General features: G+C 50.6%; 1 protein-coding gene across 4 annotated transcripts in view; it reads left to right on the plus strand.

Annotated features, from left to right (window-relative positions):
• LOC122567424 overlaps window positions 1-14541 on the plus strand; it is a 230615-nt gene that overhangs the window by 109129 nt on the left and 106945 nt on the right. The gene's annotated exons all lie outside the window — the stretch shown is intronic.

The following is a 14541-nucleotide window of genomic DNA, read 5'->3' on the forward strand; positions in this document are numbered from 1 at the left end:
ACGAAGACAGCGGACGAAGAACATTTTTCTTAAGCTATCGCGGCCACTAGCATCGATAATACTCCTCCGAATCGATAAGGCACTTCTAGCCTGCAGCTTATATGCGGCCGTTTTTCGACCATAACCGATAAGGCGAATCTTCCTCGACGAGGGGTAGATTACCTGAGGCAGAAGCAGGGAGAACTCGGTGGTCGTGCGAGTCGATAACGAAACGTCGCTCTCGACGTACGCGCGTTTTCCTAGGCGAAAGCGTAACCACGTTACGCCGTACGATACGCACGCTAATGGAGAAGCTAGAGCCGCGAATTCAACCGGAATGTCTCCGGTCATCCAACAGCCTTGCCGAGCGATAGCTTCGAGATACACTTAAGGCTTAATTGAATTCCGACCACCGGCAACTTCGGACTCCACCCTTGGACCGGTGCTTGCCTAAATCACATTGCCATTTACGGGCAGGATGGAGCGAGGAAAGAGGTAGCGAACTCCCACGATCGATGAATGAAATCGTCGTTCGCCGGAACCGTCGTATAACGAAGATCGACGATCCTCACTTTTCCTCCCCCTGGCTGGCGAACTTGCGCGACCAGACCGCGGCGAATAGAGGAGTTCCCTGTTCTCCGTCAGGCGTGGTTGGCCTCGTGATCGGTGCAATTTACAATGGTAGTCGAAAACGTACTAGAATTACCATCTTCCCTGGAGGAACGTGGGATTAGTTAAGATATTCGGTGGAACTGTCTGAAAGAGGGTGGTTGGTATTGTTCGTGGAAAATCGTGAAGCCTGAAACGGAATAGGCCAGCGAGTGGCTTATACAGTGAAAGACGTCTTGCTTTCGTCGTTTGCGACGTTCGTACAGAAACAATTTCCTCAAATTTCTTTTCGATGTCGCTTCGATCGATGGAAGAGTGTCATGCGGATATCGTTCCTCTTCATTCGATCTTCCCAATTCATCTACATGTACAGAGCCTCGAAGCTAACTTACGGAAGAATCTCAAAGTATTGAAAGGAGCTTTCGTCCGAACAGACAGTCGAGAAACCCTTTGAAACCCTGCAAGACTTTTTAATATCTCAAGGGGTGGCGATTTGTTGAAAGCGGCGCGAAAGGAGTCGCGGCCACCCACTCGCAGCTGTATCGAGATAAAGAGAAGTGGTCGCGGTTACTTCCGCTTTACCCGCGCGACTGTAAACCAGCGAGTAAACGTGTTGCTTTCATTGGCGCGATAAAAGGTTATACAACAAGCGGACCAGCGCGAAAAGGGGTGTCGGCATTGACTCCGGAGGAAAAGCACCGAGAGAGTTTCGCTCATTAGCGACGGCCGAGGAAAGAGAAGGTGAAAAGAGGTGAAAGGAGCGCGGCTGGCTTTTCTCGGCGTTGAATGCCGCGCGAAGGTGGCGCGAGTTAGAACGGCCGCGTCACCCTTCCAATCGATCTCGTGATTACTTATTAATTACAGAGCGAGAGCAACTAATCGTTCCGAAGATTCAAAGGGAAGCCCGGCACCGAAATTGGAAGTGGACGAGCGTTATTAGAAGATTCATTCTCGCGAGACCAGCCGGTGTGAGTCAGCAGGATATTTCAGGGACGAGGATAGTTTGCCAACGACATTCCGGTCTCACGCTCGGTTACCCTTCGACGATCTTGTCCGGCGCACAAGCGGACACTCTGTCGAAAACGAACGGCTCGGCGAACTTAATTAATTAACGCTTCCGCGATGCATCGTTTTAACGAGGCGCGTGTCGAAGATAAATTCACCAAGTTTCGTTGAAAGTGGCACGGTGGTTCACGGGCGCTGAAAGAACCCGGGGCTATTATCCTTGGTTTCACGCTGGTTCGCCTATTAATTTCGATTAGCCGGCTCGGTAGCTTCCATTCTCCGACAGGGGAACGTATCGTGGATCGATTTTTTTCTTCGTCCGTGCGTTCTTCGATTTTTATCGCGTTACGAATCGAGGCGTGGTTATGGTGTTCTCTCAACTGCAACTTTCCATCGTTGACCGATCATCGTTGGTCTATACTACGATAAACACGACGCATCCATGAAATGTAGGTATCTTCGGCAGCGAAACCACGCCACGGCCACGTTCTTCTTCCTCTTTTTCTACTTCTCTTAACGATGTTCAGCGAAAGAATAATACGAATCCCAGAAGGTTCCGCTTCACGATCCGCCTCCTCCTTTTCTCGTTATCCCCGCGGCTTTTCCCTTTTCCTTCACCGCCCCCCGTTTCTCGTTCGCGCGGCACAGACTCGATTGTGTTTTTCCTACAGCTGCCTCAGCCCGCCGAGAAACTGCCGGGTACTCTAATCGCGTTCCTCTGCAACGCCCTGTTTCACGTTCCATGCTCGATTATGCGAACGTCGCGTTTACGATTGCGGAAGATCCAAGTCCTGAGAAATTTTGTTCTCTTCCGCGCGGTGGTTTCCAAATGAGTCATCGTGTGTATGCGTGTGTATGTACATTCCGGTTTCTTAGTTCGCATAGGAAAAGAGGATCGAAGCTGTTTTTCAACGCGCGTCAAACGCGCGCGCTTCTAAATCTCACAAAGCGGCAACCGAAGGAACCGTCGCGAGACCAACGCGAGGTGTCTCTTCCGAACGATAGCAACGTCTTGCTATAAAATCCGAAGCATCCTGCAAATATATCGCAGCGTCTTTGACGGTTCGAGCAGAAGAGGAGCGTTTGGAAGCAGCGGCTTTTGAGCCGCCAGAATAAGAGGAACTCGCAGATTCTGACGTCGAGCGTGTTCACAGACTCGTCAAACGTTTTCTCGTCGCAGAATTTCCGCGTGACCTGTTTGCCTGTCTGCCCAGGAGGTCGCTCGCTTTGAATACAGCTTTCGGTGTACGCGACAGAAGAAATGGAAACAAAATGGAGACGAAATTTCATTTCGAGTAACGATAAACTCATTTCTTGCTTAGTTTTACGTCGTTGGCTAGTTTATCCCGCGGAGACGTCGTTGCGCCTTTCGTACCCTCGTCGAACCGTGACGTGATCGAGAGAGGAACAGCGAGATGCGTTGTAAAAGCAAAGCGAAGTGTTGGTTTACGTTCAGACAGTAAACACGGCTCGTCTTGGTCGAGACGAAGTTACACGTTACACGTTGCCGGGCGGAGGTGCCTAACAGAAACGAGCGAGTGCCATTCTTTGCGAGGCCATTTCGTTGCATGACACTCGCCCGCCGTGAAACAGCCTATCAAACGTTTTACGACACGGCCCTCTGCCGTCAGGCATTGGTGCAATTACGCGTGCACGGTTTTGTCACCAAGCCAAAAGTCGATCGGGACAAAAATTGAATGGCACGGAATCCCAGGCTCGCGTCGCTTTACGACGCCAGGTGAAATCGACGGGTAATTGATTCGCGAAAGCCGAAGGCCAGTATCGCGAAGCTTTTCATTCTACTCTTACACGCCTCGGCTGCGAGATTTTGGTTCCATTGAGAAGAGATTCCTTTCGTGAAATCTCTTCTTTCAGAGCGAGCCTCGCCGCTTGTATGAAATCTCGGGAAAAGGGGCGGGGGAATAATTGATTCGGGAATAGTTGATAAAAATAGCTCGACGCGAGAGCTTTTCACCGGTGGCAGAGCTCGATCCATTCAAATCGGCGCGGTAGCAGCGGCTGTAAAGATCCGATAGGGAACAGACAGCGGAGTCGAGGGAGATCCGATGTCCACGGAAGGCGGCGAGATGCAAGTCCGATAAGTGAGAGACGCTTAGGCGAAGCGAAACGAGGATTATCCAAAGTCCTCCGTTGAGTCCCGTGGGATGCTCGCCTCCACCTTCCCACCTTCGCTTAGGGCCGTCTAGACGAAACGTGGTAGCGCGGTGGAAAGGGTGAAAAGGAACGAGCTGACCAGTCGAGAAACCGGTGATCCACCGTCGACACCTACTCGCTCGTACCAACGAACGAACCAAGTGGACGAAAAGTGGCTCGGAGATTCTGAAACGTGAACGTTCGTTGGGCTCTCGCGTTCGGGGGAGCGACCACCGAAAGCCGGATCCGGAGAGAGAAACGTACCGAAGGGAAAATAGAGAAAGAGAGAACGAGTTTCCCTGATAGATTACGCCGATACACCGACGCTCGTCGATTCGTTCTCCGAATAGAGATTCTCGGTTCTTTTTATTTGTCCAGCCTGCGCTCGTTCAACGCCTCGCTAATCCCGCAGTTCGTTTCGGCCGGAGACCGGCCGAGGGACAGCTGGATCGGACTACGCATTTCCGCGGATTAATCCGTCTAGACGTTTCTTCCGATCGTGCCATTGTCTCTTGCAAATTTCATACCCGATTCGTCGATTATTTATTGAAACGGACAAGTGGAGGTGCACTCTTTCCATCAACCTCGAATCCTCCATACCCTAACACAGAACTGCGTGTATCATGCACCACCTATAGTGTTGCCACCAAACCACCGAAGTTTCCATTGTTTGGCAAATTCTCAGGAATGTTGTGAAATCGAGTAAATCCGGTATTAACAAACAAATAGAATATATAAACAAATAAACAAGAGATGAAAAATACAAACAGACGAAATATAAAATAAATATCTAAAGCAAACAGTGGATGCAGTGTCGCCGTACGTTACCCATTTCTTCCAACCACGAAGTTGAAGATACTTTGAATTTGGCGCGTGACGTATTAATTAAATCATCATCGATTCATCTATCGATCTCCCCCGCGATGAAATCAGATGCGGTACGTTATCGACAGGCGAAGCAAAGACGACGTCTCGAGAAGAAGCGATCGATGCCCTCGTTGTTACCCTGTCCGCTCTTTTCCGTGTTCTCGCTGTGTGCCACGATGTTCGCAGCTTTTTTCCACTCGCGGCGTATCCATACGCCGAACGGAGAAGAAACCACGCGAGAAACTAGCAGAGCTGATCCTGCTGAGGCAGCATCTGCACTCTCGCCGCGTGAGCACCGCTCCTGTTAGCGCGCTGCAACGATCGGCCTGAATTCACCACGTTGCAGATCGTCGAGTACAACCTCGAGATATCGTCGCGCCGCATCGAGTGTATCTCGTGGCCGCGACAACGACCCATCGCTGTAAAAACCCACGTCCGTCCCGTGTCGTTCGTATTGTTTTTCCAAGCAACTCGCGATAATAACAATAATGAAACGGCAGCAGATTGTAGTAATTAAGAAGCGGGTTTCTACTTTACGAAGCTGCGCTTCAGAAAATTACGGGTCTTTAAATCGGAATATACGCCGGTTCGCAAGAAGTATTTCAACACTTGCCGATTGAAAAGTTTTATGTCCGTGTTGTATATGATTATGGAGAACCGTGATTCGCGGTGATGCCAACTGGACCAAGTAAATGGTCGATGACGAACGATCGTTGACGTTTTAACGACCGCGTGGTGCGAGCGAGCGGGCCACTTTTTGCCGGAACAAAGCCGGTACTTTTCGCGGTAATTGGAATGAATGGAAAGGTCGATGAAGCGACGGGAGATCGCCGCGGTGATTCGAACGAGACGAAAAAGGAAGCGGGTCGTGACTCGATTTATAGATTCGAAGGGAGAGGTCGAGCGAAAAAAGCGGCTAAGATTCGCTTTAATTTCACCAGCTTCGAGAAACCGAATAATCGTCGCAACCAGCGAGACGGAGCTACGATCTCGATCGACCAATTAATTTCACGATGTATACCGACACGGCTGCGAGGTAGCCTCGACGACTCGGACTTCTTTCACCCGCGAAACACCTGTCCTCGAAAGCTGCAACGTGAGCCCCTATGATGAACGTAACGCGTTCGTTCTCGATTCGCTTTCGCTAAATTGTACGGCGAGATTCGACGCACATCGAACGCAGTCTTTGAATTTTGCAAAAAGCCTATCGCAAATCGATTATATCGCTCTCGTTTTGATGGAACGAATCAGAAAGTAATTCCATTAAGGTTCTTCACAGCCACGCGTTCATTTCGCAGGAGTTTCAGGCGCGATAAAAACGATATCACGACGGTTGAAAGCCAATCGGCGGTGATCGGGAGTCGTTCATTGACAGGCTTCTCGCTACTTTTCCCCTTCCAGACAAGCACAAGTGTTTCTTCTAAAGCTTAGCTTTGACAAGTTTTCGCCGAAGCTCGGAAATTTCTTCGTTTCTGAAACGCTGGCGTGAGTACAGCTTTTACTTTGTCCTGTTTATTTCAACCGAGAACAAACCCGAAGATACAAGACCTTTCAAGAGAAAGCTAAACGTACATTTTCCTCTATTTTATCCTTGAAAGCTTCTTGCACCGCCAATTTAGAAGTCCCGATATCGTTTCTTGGAAAAAGCTCGCGGGAATTTTACGCGAAGCATCGAAGAAACGGGGTCTACAATGTCATCCCGTGAAGCCGCCTAATATTTTGTCACGATCTCGTTTAATGGAAGTTTGGAAAAGGAATTAACCCGATTTCAAAGCCGCATATTCCGAGCCGAGGCAGTCTAAACGTCCACTAAACAAAACTCGTTTCCGAGTGGATGACGCGGCAACAACCAAAATCTACTTTCCATCGGCCTGTGCCCCTAACCGTCCCAGCTTTTTTCATCGAGTTAAGCCAATCTTCCGACTTTCAATTTTTCCTACACCGACAGCGAGAGAAGATATAGCGGAACACGGTACCGCGTTCCTGTCGATCAACCCGCAGCAACAGCTCGGAGTAGTTAGCCATATTGGCGCTAAGTCGAATCACATTAAGAATTTTCTAACGTTACAGTTTCTCGCTACGAGGTATAATGTCAGACGCGAGATGCATTTCGTACAATGTCTGCCGTTATTAAAACTTATATTAGAAGGTATCGGGCCATTAGCTAGCAGCGTATAGACCTCGAGCTTTTTGGCATTTGCCGAAAGCTCAGCGGAAGCCTCGAAAGCATCCAACCCATCGCTTTATCCAACCCACGATCCTCGCGACCGAAACAAGCGTCGAAGGAGCAGTGTAAATCGGCTGCAGTTGGTTGACAGGAGACGAGAGGGGTCCGTGAAAATATTCGTGGTCCTATTAATCTACAGAGAGTCGGTCGGTGGAGCGCGTCGCCGCGGTTTCGTACGCTGCCGCTCGAAAATAGGTTTCCAGCGAACCGATCCGATCGTTTAGGCAAACGGCGCGCGCGACCCGGGCCTCGTTAGTTCCGGAGAATTCGTCTTTCTTCCGCGCAATTACGAGCTCGCCTTGGAACGCGGGCTATTACAAAGCCGGCTCGTTTAATTCCCGCGGATAAATCACCAACAGCCCCGAACCAGCTCGTTTCTTTCGGCCGTTCGGCATTTCGAGTCCCACCGCGCAAGGAACGCGCTGCTGAAAGCCATTGTCTCTCGTTCGTGCGTTGGAGAACAGAGGACAGAGCGGTCGATGGTGGCACGCTCGCCAGCCATTGCTGAGAAAGTATATGGAGCGTAAGAGAAACGTAACTATTGGAGGTTTTATTGTAAATCGTACTACTTGGCACAACGTTCGATAAACTCTGGTGGCACGATCGGAACGACAGGTTCTCTGACCTCGTTCCAAAGTGTTTCGAATAAGCGACTGATCGCGTCAGACGTTCTCAGTTCGTTATTGGGCAAATCGGAAGGCAACTCGCAAGAGAATTCAATATTCTCTCAGTTGCTGCTAAAACTGCACGTCGTTTCGAAAATTCTTGGCATAAATTGTATCGATGAAAAAGAGGAACCAATCTTCGATCTCACCTATGCGATTTTCTGCCCTCGTCTAATTTCTGAGCACTTTTCTCAGTTTCCACCGATTGGATAACATCTGGAAATAGCGTGCAGTCGACACGATCCGCAAACATCTCTTTCCCTGTACGTTATCGAGCCGCGACAGCAAGTCGTTCCACGCTGTTTCGTTTTGTTTTACGTCGCGTACCAACACGGTTCGATGGTCGTCGACACGTTCGATCCTCGAAAACCGACGCGATTCGCCTCGTGACTTATCTCCTTTTAAGTTTGCTGCCGTGCCTTTGATTAATTAATTCCATTATCACGATCAAATCGTACGAAAGCGAGACGATTTTGAGAAATAATCGGAGGAAAAGAAAACAGGAAACGTTTTTCGGGCTACGAATCGTCCCAATGGAAGCAAAGGTGGAACACGGTCGATCGGTCACGGTATCGATGGATCGCCGGACGCACGAACTTTGGAGGAAGGCCGAGGAAATTTATTACCACGCAGATAGCGTCGCGCGGCCTGAGAAACGGATTTCCAATAATTTTCCGCAATCTCGTGGACGCTGGCAGGCAACGTCCGCGCCCGTGTCACGCGACCGACTCGATAGCTCGATTCCGTGAACGTGCACGCATTCGTCGAATCCGGGACGCTCGTCGATCGTAAAACCCTGATCGACGGTACGAACGGAGAAACTCGGCTCTTATGTCATTTCCAATAACTTGTCGGAAACGCGCGCGATACTGGATCTGGATATTTACACGTTGGAAGTTGTACACGACTGGACATTTGTACCGTGAAGAAAGAAACTTTCCGAGCCGGAATGCGTCTGTCCGGATATAACAAGGATCTGGCGAAGCGATATCGGCCAACTTGTTTCGAACTTTTGACGTGACCGTTCGGACCCTGTCCGTTCGTCGGTCGGACGAGCTTTTCGACGAATCATGGAAAATTGGGTTGGCCCGAGTTTCCATCCATCGAACGCATGTTGTGTTCTCCGCTTCGGGACTGGATTAACGTCAGAACCGAGCAACCCGTGCACTCGCTGCACTTCCGACGGCTGCCTGCAGCCGAATACGTATCGATGGAAACGTCGATCATCTTCTGTCTCGTTCCAAGTTACGCCCTCGGTATTTCGCGATGATGTATCCGAATTATTCCAAGGGATGGTGTTCAGATGCTTGGCAACTCGGGAAATTCAGCGAATTCTACTCGCGTTGTTTTCGTCGCGCTTTCGTTCATCCGTGGAAACGGAAATTACGCGGCATTAGTGCGGTATATCCCGATAAGCAAGAACCAAAGGAATGGAAAGCGAACGAAGCGATTACCAGTGGCGGTCGGCAGACACCTCGGTCGATTTTCCAGCGATATCGGTTATTGCGATAATAGTCGTCGCTAATCCATCGATTATCGTTAGCGTGGCAATAACATTACCGGTTTGACAATAATTTGATATATCACCATTGGCGTATCCCCCAGGGGTGGCCAGAGCTTCCGATTCTACGCGCGCCATCCCCCTTAACCGCTAACAGACGCTCGACTCGATTGCTCGATATCGATCGGCACCGCGTCAATATTACGCGCAAACAGGCTGCTCCGACTGTTGCCGAATTTATCTGCACGATTAATAAAGCGCTTAATCACGCGGCACCGATGCGATATTATTGCCGGAAAATTGTTTCGCGATGGTCGTACGGCAGCGGACAATCCAAAGAAGTCATCGCTAGGAACCGGTGCGAGAGAGGGTCGATGTCACGGCTCGATGAATCCTCGACGTTAGGACAACGTCCCATTATGTAATTACGTCGTTGCTCCGTGACATCAATGCGCTCATCGCGTAACAACGATTATTCGAAACCGACGACGTCGCGCGGCAGGAAAAATTGCCGGTCGATCGATCACGCGCATCGTTCTATATTTTTGGAAACTTGTTCTTGAACCCGATTTCCATAATTTCCCTTATTAACTCGCGCTTTCGTCGCCGAAACGTCCACGTGTTCGACGATCACGCACACGCGGTAACGTAAACTGCGTTGATAAATCTGGCGGCGAAGCCTCGGCGCTGCGATACGACGTAAAAAGCAAACCGAAGGAACATCGGCTTTGAATCTCGGTTTATCAAATTCCGGCGAATGGGAGTAGATCACGGCAGACAGATGCCGGTTTTCCGTCGGCTCGATCGGTAATAAACTCCGGCTCTCTTTGCTCGCGGAGAGTTACTGCGCAACAAGGATATCCGTAATTTATCGGCGACTTTTGCGTACACCGGTGAGATTTGCGATCTTCATAAATCCGGCGTGGAAACAACGGGGCGGAAGATGAACGCACAGATATGGAGTACGGGCGTGCACGGCCTAGCCGGTGCAGCATCGATAAAAATACCCGGATATCCGAAAGGCGAGTCGAAGATCGATGGCGCGGCGGCTAACGCGGCACGACCGTGTCATCTGTTTCGGTGATTGGTTGCGCGGCGAAGAAATTTCATCGGAAAGCGAGAAACGAGAACGACCGCTGGGTTCGACGCGATACGATATATCGAGCGGAGACAATGGGACTCTGCTCGCGTCGGGAGATCGCGCGGCGGGCATCCACGAGAGGACGGACGCAGGAAGAGCGTGATAGAGCGTCGTGGCGAGAGAATAATGCAACGATGGCGTGATAGAACAGCGACGACGACAACTGGGAAGCGGAGGGTTGTCCGGGACGGGCGGAGAATGGAAAAATTTCTTGGCCCCGCATTATCATAGAGATAGCGGGAAAATTCAGCTGGGAAATAATAAAAAAGAATTAGAATGGGTGCCAAGCGCATTTCCATAATTCGATGACGAGACCTCGGAGAAGCGCTCGCCGCGTGGTGCTCGGCTAGCCGACCGAGTCTCGGCGAAGCTAGCTAACGATGAATAATGTTTCCGAATGCGAGAACCGTGACGTTCCCGGGAAACATCGAATCGCTTGGAATCGTTGTTACGACGTACTTCGTGTCGTGGCGCCGTACAGCTTCGGACGATGCTTTATCGTCCAGTGGAATAAACCCTTCAACGTGGAAGAATCGCGGAATAAAAGATACGCTCGCTCGGAACACCGACAGGAAGATTGCAGCCAGCGATCGATGCATCTAACTTTCCACTTTGATAACCTATTAACTTCGACTGTGAATAGACGCGCCTTTGCAATCGCGAGAGGGAACATTTCTATGGAATACGGAAGAGGCACTCGTACGAGGTTGTAAAACAGAATAGACCGAACTGAGAGAGCGCAAACAGGTGAAAATTCCTGGGAAATAGGAAACGGGCGTGGAGGGATACTCGGCTGATAGGGGATCCTAGGAAATTAGATATCGAGGACAAAATGATCCTAGCTTCGGTGTCGAAGGTCGATTACGCCTAGGGTTACCCTCCGCGGATGGAAACCGCAAGCGAACAGATAGCTGCTGGGGGTCGGAATACGCTGACGATCGATCCTCCAACGACTCCTCGTGTCTCCGTAGAATCGCGTAGAATAGACGAACCACGCGTGTATATACTATATACACGAACCACCTACGAACCACCGTTGTCCGTTGCTCTCGAACAAAACCGATCTGACCGGCCAAATAAAATTCTCGCAACTCTACAACGATATTTTTTTCCCTTTTCTTTCTCGATGCGCCATTACCATCACCCTTCGTTCTACGCGCTCCGTAATGCACCTTTCGTGTCAAGCGAGGACCAGCGTCAAAGCGTCAAAGCGGCAAAGCAGGAGCGATCGAGTTCACGGTTCCATCGGCGAAAATCACGCTTTCCATCTTCTTCTCGCGTCGCGGCCCATTGTACACGGCAGAAAGGGCTCGCCATCGGCGTACGAGCCTACCTGCTTCCCTTGGGATCGAAGAGGATCGAGATATTTATTCGCGATCAATAGGCGATCCCTCGGCAGAAGGGTTCCCTGGTCAAGGTTCCAGGGTATATCGGTTAGTCGACACACGGCCGGATTCGACGGTCCGCGCGTCGAATATAATCGCCGGCCGGAATCTACAGGATCTCTGACTTCGGGAGTAAATAGTGAAAGCTCGAAAAGGCGAGGAAGGGTGGCGAGAGGAAGGGTGACGCGGACCGGTGAGAGCCCGTTAACCAAGAGACGACCTAGGAATACTATACGTGAGTCGAATCGCCGGATGAAGGGGATGAAAGGAGTTTCTCAGATAAAATCGGCACGTTCCACGGCAGGAACGAAGAAGGGCTCGAGGATCTCGTTACCCCTCGGCCGGCGACTCGCTCTCGAGATTCGGAAACGCTTCTTCGCCGAGACAGAGATGCTACAGACAGATACGCTGCGAGGGGACGAGGAACCGGCCGGAGCGATGGAACCAGTGGCCAGAGTCCCCGTTACCGGCTCCGCTCCCCCGGGAACATCTCCGATTCACGGCTGCGACCGCGCCGCGTCCGGTCACGTAACCAATTATTCAATAAATGGAATCCCGGCTCGCGGCCACCGAACCACCACCAACCACACCGAATTATTTCGGATACGTTTTGGATTATACACGACTAATTGCTGGTGCACCGTCGAGGCGTTGAATTTTCAATCGCGAATTTGAATCTCTCAGATTATGCATTACGTATAGTGGACAACGGAAGGGAGACAGTGGAAATTGAATAGACCGATTAATCGGAGCTGGAAAACGTGTGAAAAGAGAATAGGGGAGAAATAAGAACACCCCGATCTGTTCTCTGTCCAGGAAGTAACGATGGCCCGCCTATCGGGCCGTGTAACCAGTCGTTTAATAGCTACCGCACGCGGAAGCGTATTATACAGCGTTGTTGTGTATTATGCGAGAAGGTCCAGCGCAGAATACGCCAGCCTTTAAGCATTCAGAATTCCTGCACGAGGAGCGTGTATGCGCGTGTACGCCGCGCGCCTGACCGAACCGGCGAGCACGCGGAGGGTGGGCGATCGAAGAAGCAGCAAGAGGAACGGCGGGGAAAAAGAAAGGGAGAAAGATCTGCACGCTCGCGAGGAAGTACGTATATGTAGAGCCCGAGCTCGTTAAGCACCACCGACTTCCATAACATTCTTCCATGGATATTCCATAAAGGAGCGCGGCGTATCGGCTCCCTGCCGATGTTCCATGCCTGTACACCGCAAGACCAGCGTCTTGCACCCCCCATAGAAATCCATTCTGTCGCGGAAACCGCGTAAAAATCGTAACGAGCCACTTCCGTGGAATCTGTTGAGGACTTATTAACGACCGCGCGATAGTCGACGCGTTTATCTTCCGCTGTTGCGTAACCCGCTTGGAATCGTCGACTCTGTCGCGATTAGTACACGCACGCGTTTTACATTCGCACGAACGCGAATGGTAGATTTTTTGGCGGCCTACCCCGCACACCTGCCGCTAAATATGGCGGCGTGTACGCTGCGTGGAATGCGGCGGAATTCCACTCACCGGAGGCTGGAGAGTACGCTGCGGCCTCGAAGGCCACAAAAATGTCGCACGTCAAACGTTTTAAAGTTCGATTTGTCGGCCGAATCGCGGCTTTCACATCGTCGTTTCTGCTGTTATTTACAAGCGAACGTTCCATCGTTACCCGTACGCTTTGGCGCTTTTGTGCAACGCCACGTGCGTTTTTCATTCTTTCTTTGCGCTCGTTAGTCCGCACAAAGACAACTTTGCCGTCCGAATAACTTGGCTAACGTCATTCCCGTTATGGAGGTACGCGGAGCTTCCAAATGGCCAGATTTTTTTACCAAGGCAATTTTTCTACCTTTGTCCCGATGGGCATTGTCAATTCGCTCATCCGGCTACATCATCTTGGATCGATTAGTTAACTATCGGAAAAATTTCACGAGGCGTCTGCAACGAACGGTGCACCTTATTCTACGATCAATGGGAATAAAATGGACGTGGAAAGGGACGCATTAGCCTATCGGGTTTACCCATCCGCTTACCTGTCTCACGATTCCTGTTTCCTTCCTACCATTTCTTTCTCATTCGCCATGAATCTTCTAGTTTACGACCACGGAATATTCTAATGTAACGGTTAGCCTTCGCGTTAGAAAGTTTATTTGCATAGAAATTTCAAATGAAACGCCGACCACGAAGGCGCCGTTCCAACTCTCCTCAGACTACCGGCCATTTCCTTGAACAGAGCACAGACTTGTAGGCTGATTATTAGGTTTGTCACGACGCACGTCGTACGGAGCAGCGGTCGCTACCGATCGGATCAAAGACGCCAGGCGTCGCGCCCACAGGACAGACAGCCGGCTTCCACTCGTTTGATCTTCACCGGCTGCGAACGGAAGCGTGGCATCGTGTCGACAGGCGTGTCCCTGGCATACGCGTTGGTAAACTGACCGTCTCGTTGACTTCTCCCACGCCAAGTAACACGATCAGCACAGCGTGGCACGCGTCCACCGTGTTATTTCGACGAATCAAGAGGCCATGCGGATATTTTTCGGCTATGGTGTCGCCTGACCTCAAGAGCGCAACGAATCGCGTAACACGCTCTTCAAGCTCTCGTTGGAGGGTATCAACCGAAAAGTGTGTGACGAATGTTCCTACCATGATCGTACAATACCATTTTCGTCGAGTACGAGCGACAGTCAAAGAAAGCTACAACTATTTAACAAGAAATAAAGAAGCAATTGAAACGGTGGCAACCGTCGACGTATAATATCCGCGTAAAAGCTTGTGTACGACGTCAAATTATCGATAAACGATTTCCAGGATGTCGACGAATAGCGGGCAGAAAAAAAAAGTCAGGAAATATTTGCCAAGCCTCTCCCAATGGGCGAAACGTGGACGCGACGGCGTGCATGGCGTTTGAGCACGTTCGAGCGATTGGCGCGAACGATTCGGTCGGTGCCAGATTCGATTAGTCGGTGACAATGAGCGCTGATGATCCCGCGTCTCGACGCGAATTGTCCTGG

This window comes from Bombus pyrosoma, linkage group LG5 (genome assembly GCF_014825855.1).
Source record: "Bombus pyrosoma isolate SC7728 linkage group LG5, ASM1482585v1, whole genome shotgun sequence".
Lineage (NCBI taxonomy): Eukaryota > Metazoa > Arthropoda > Insecta > Hymenoptera > Apidae > Bombus > Bombus pyrosoma.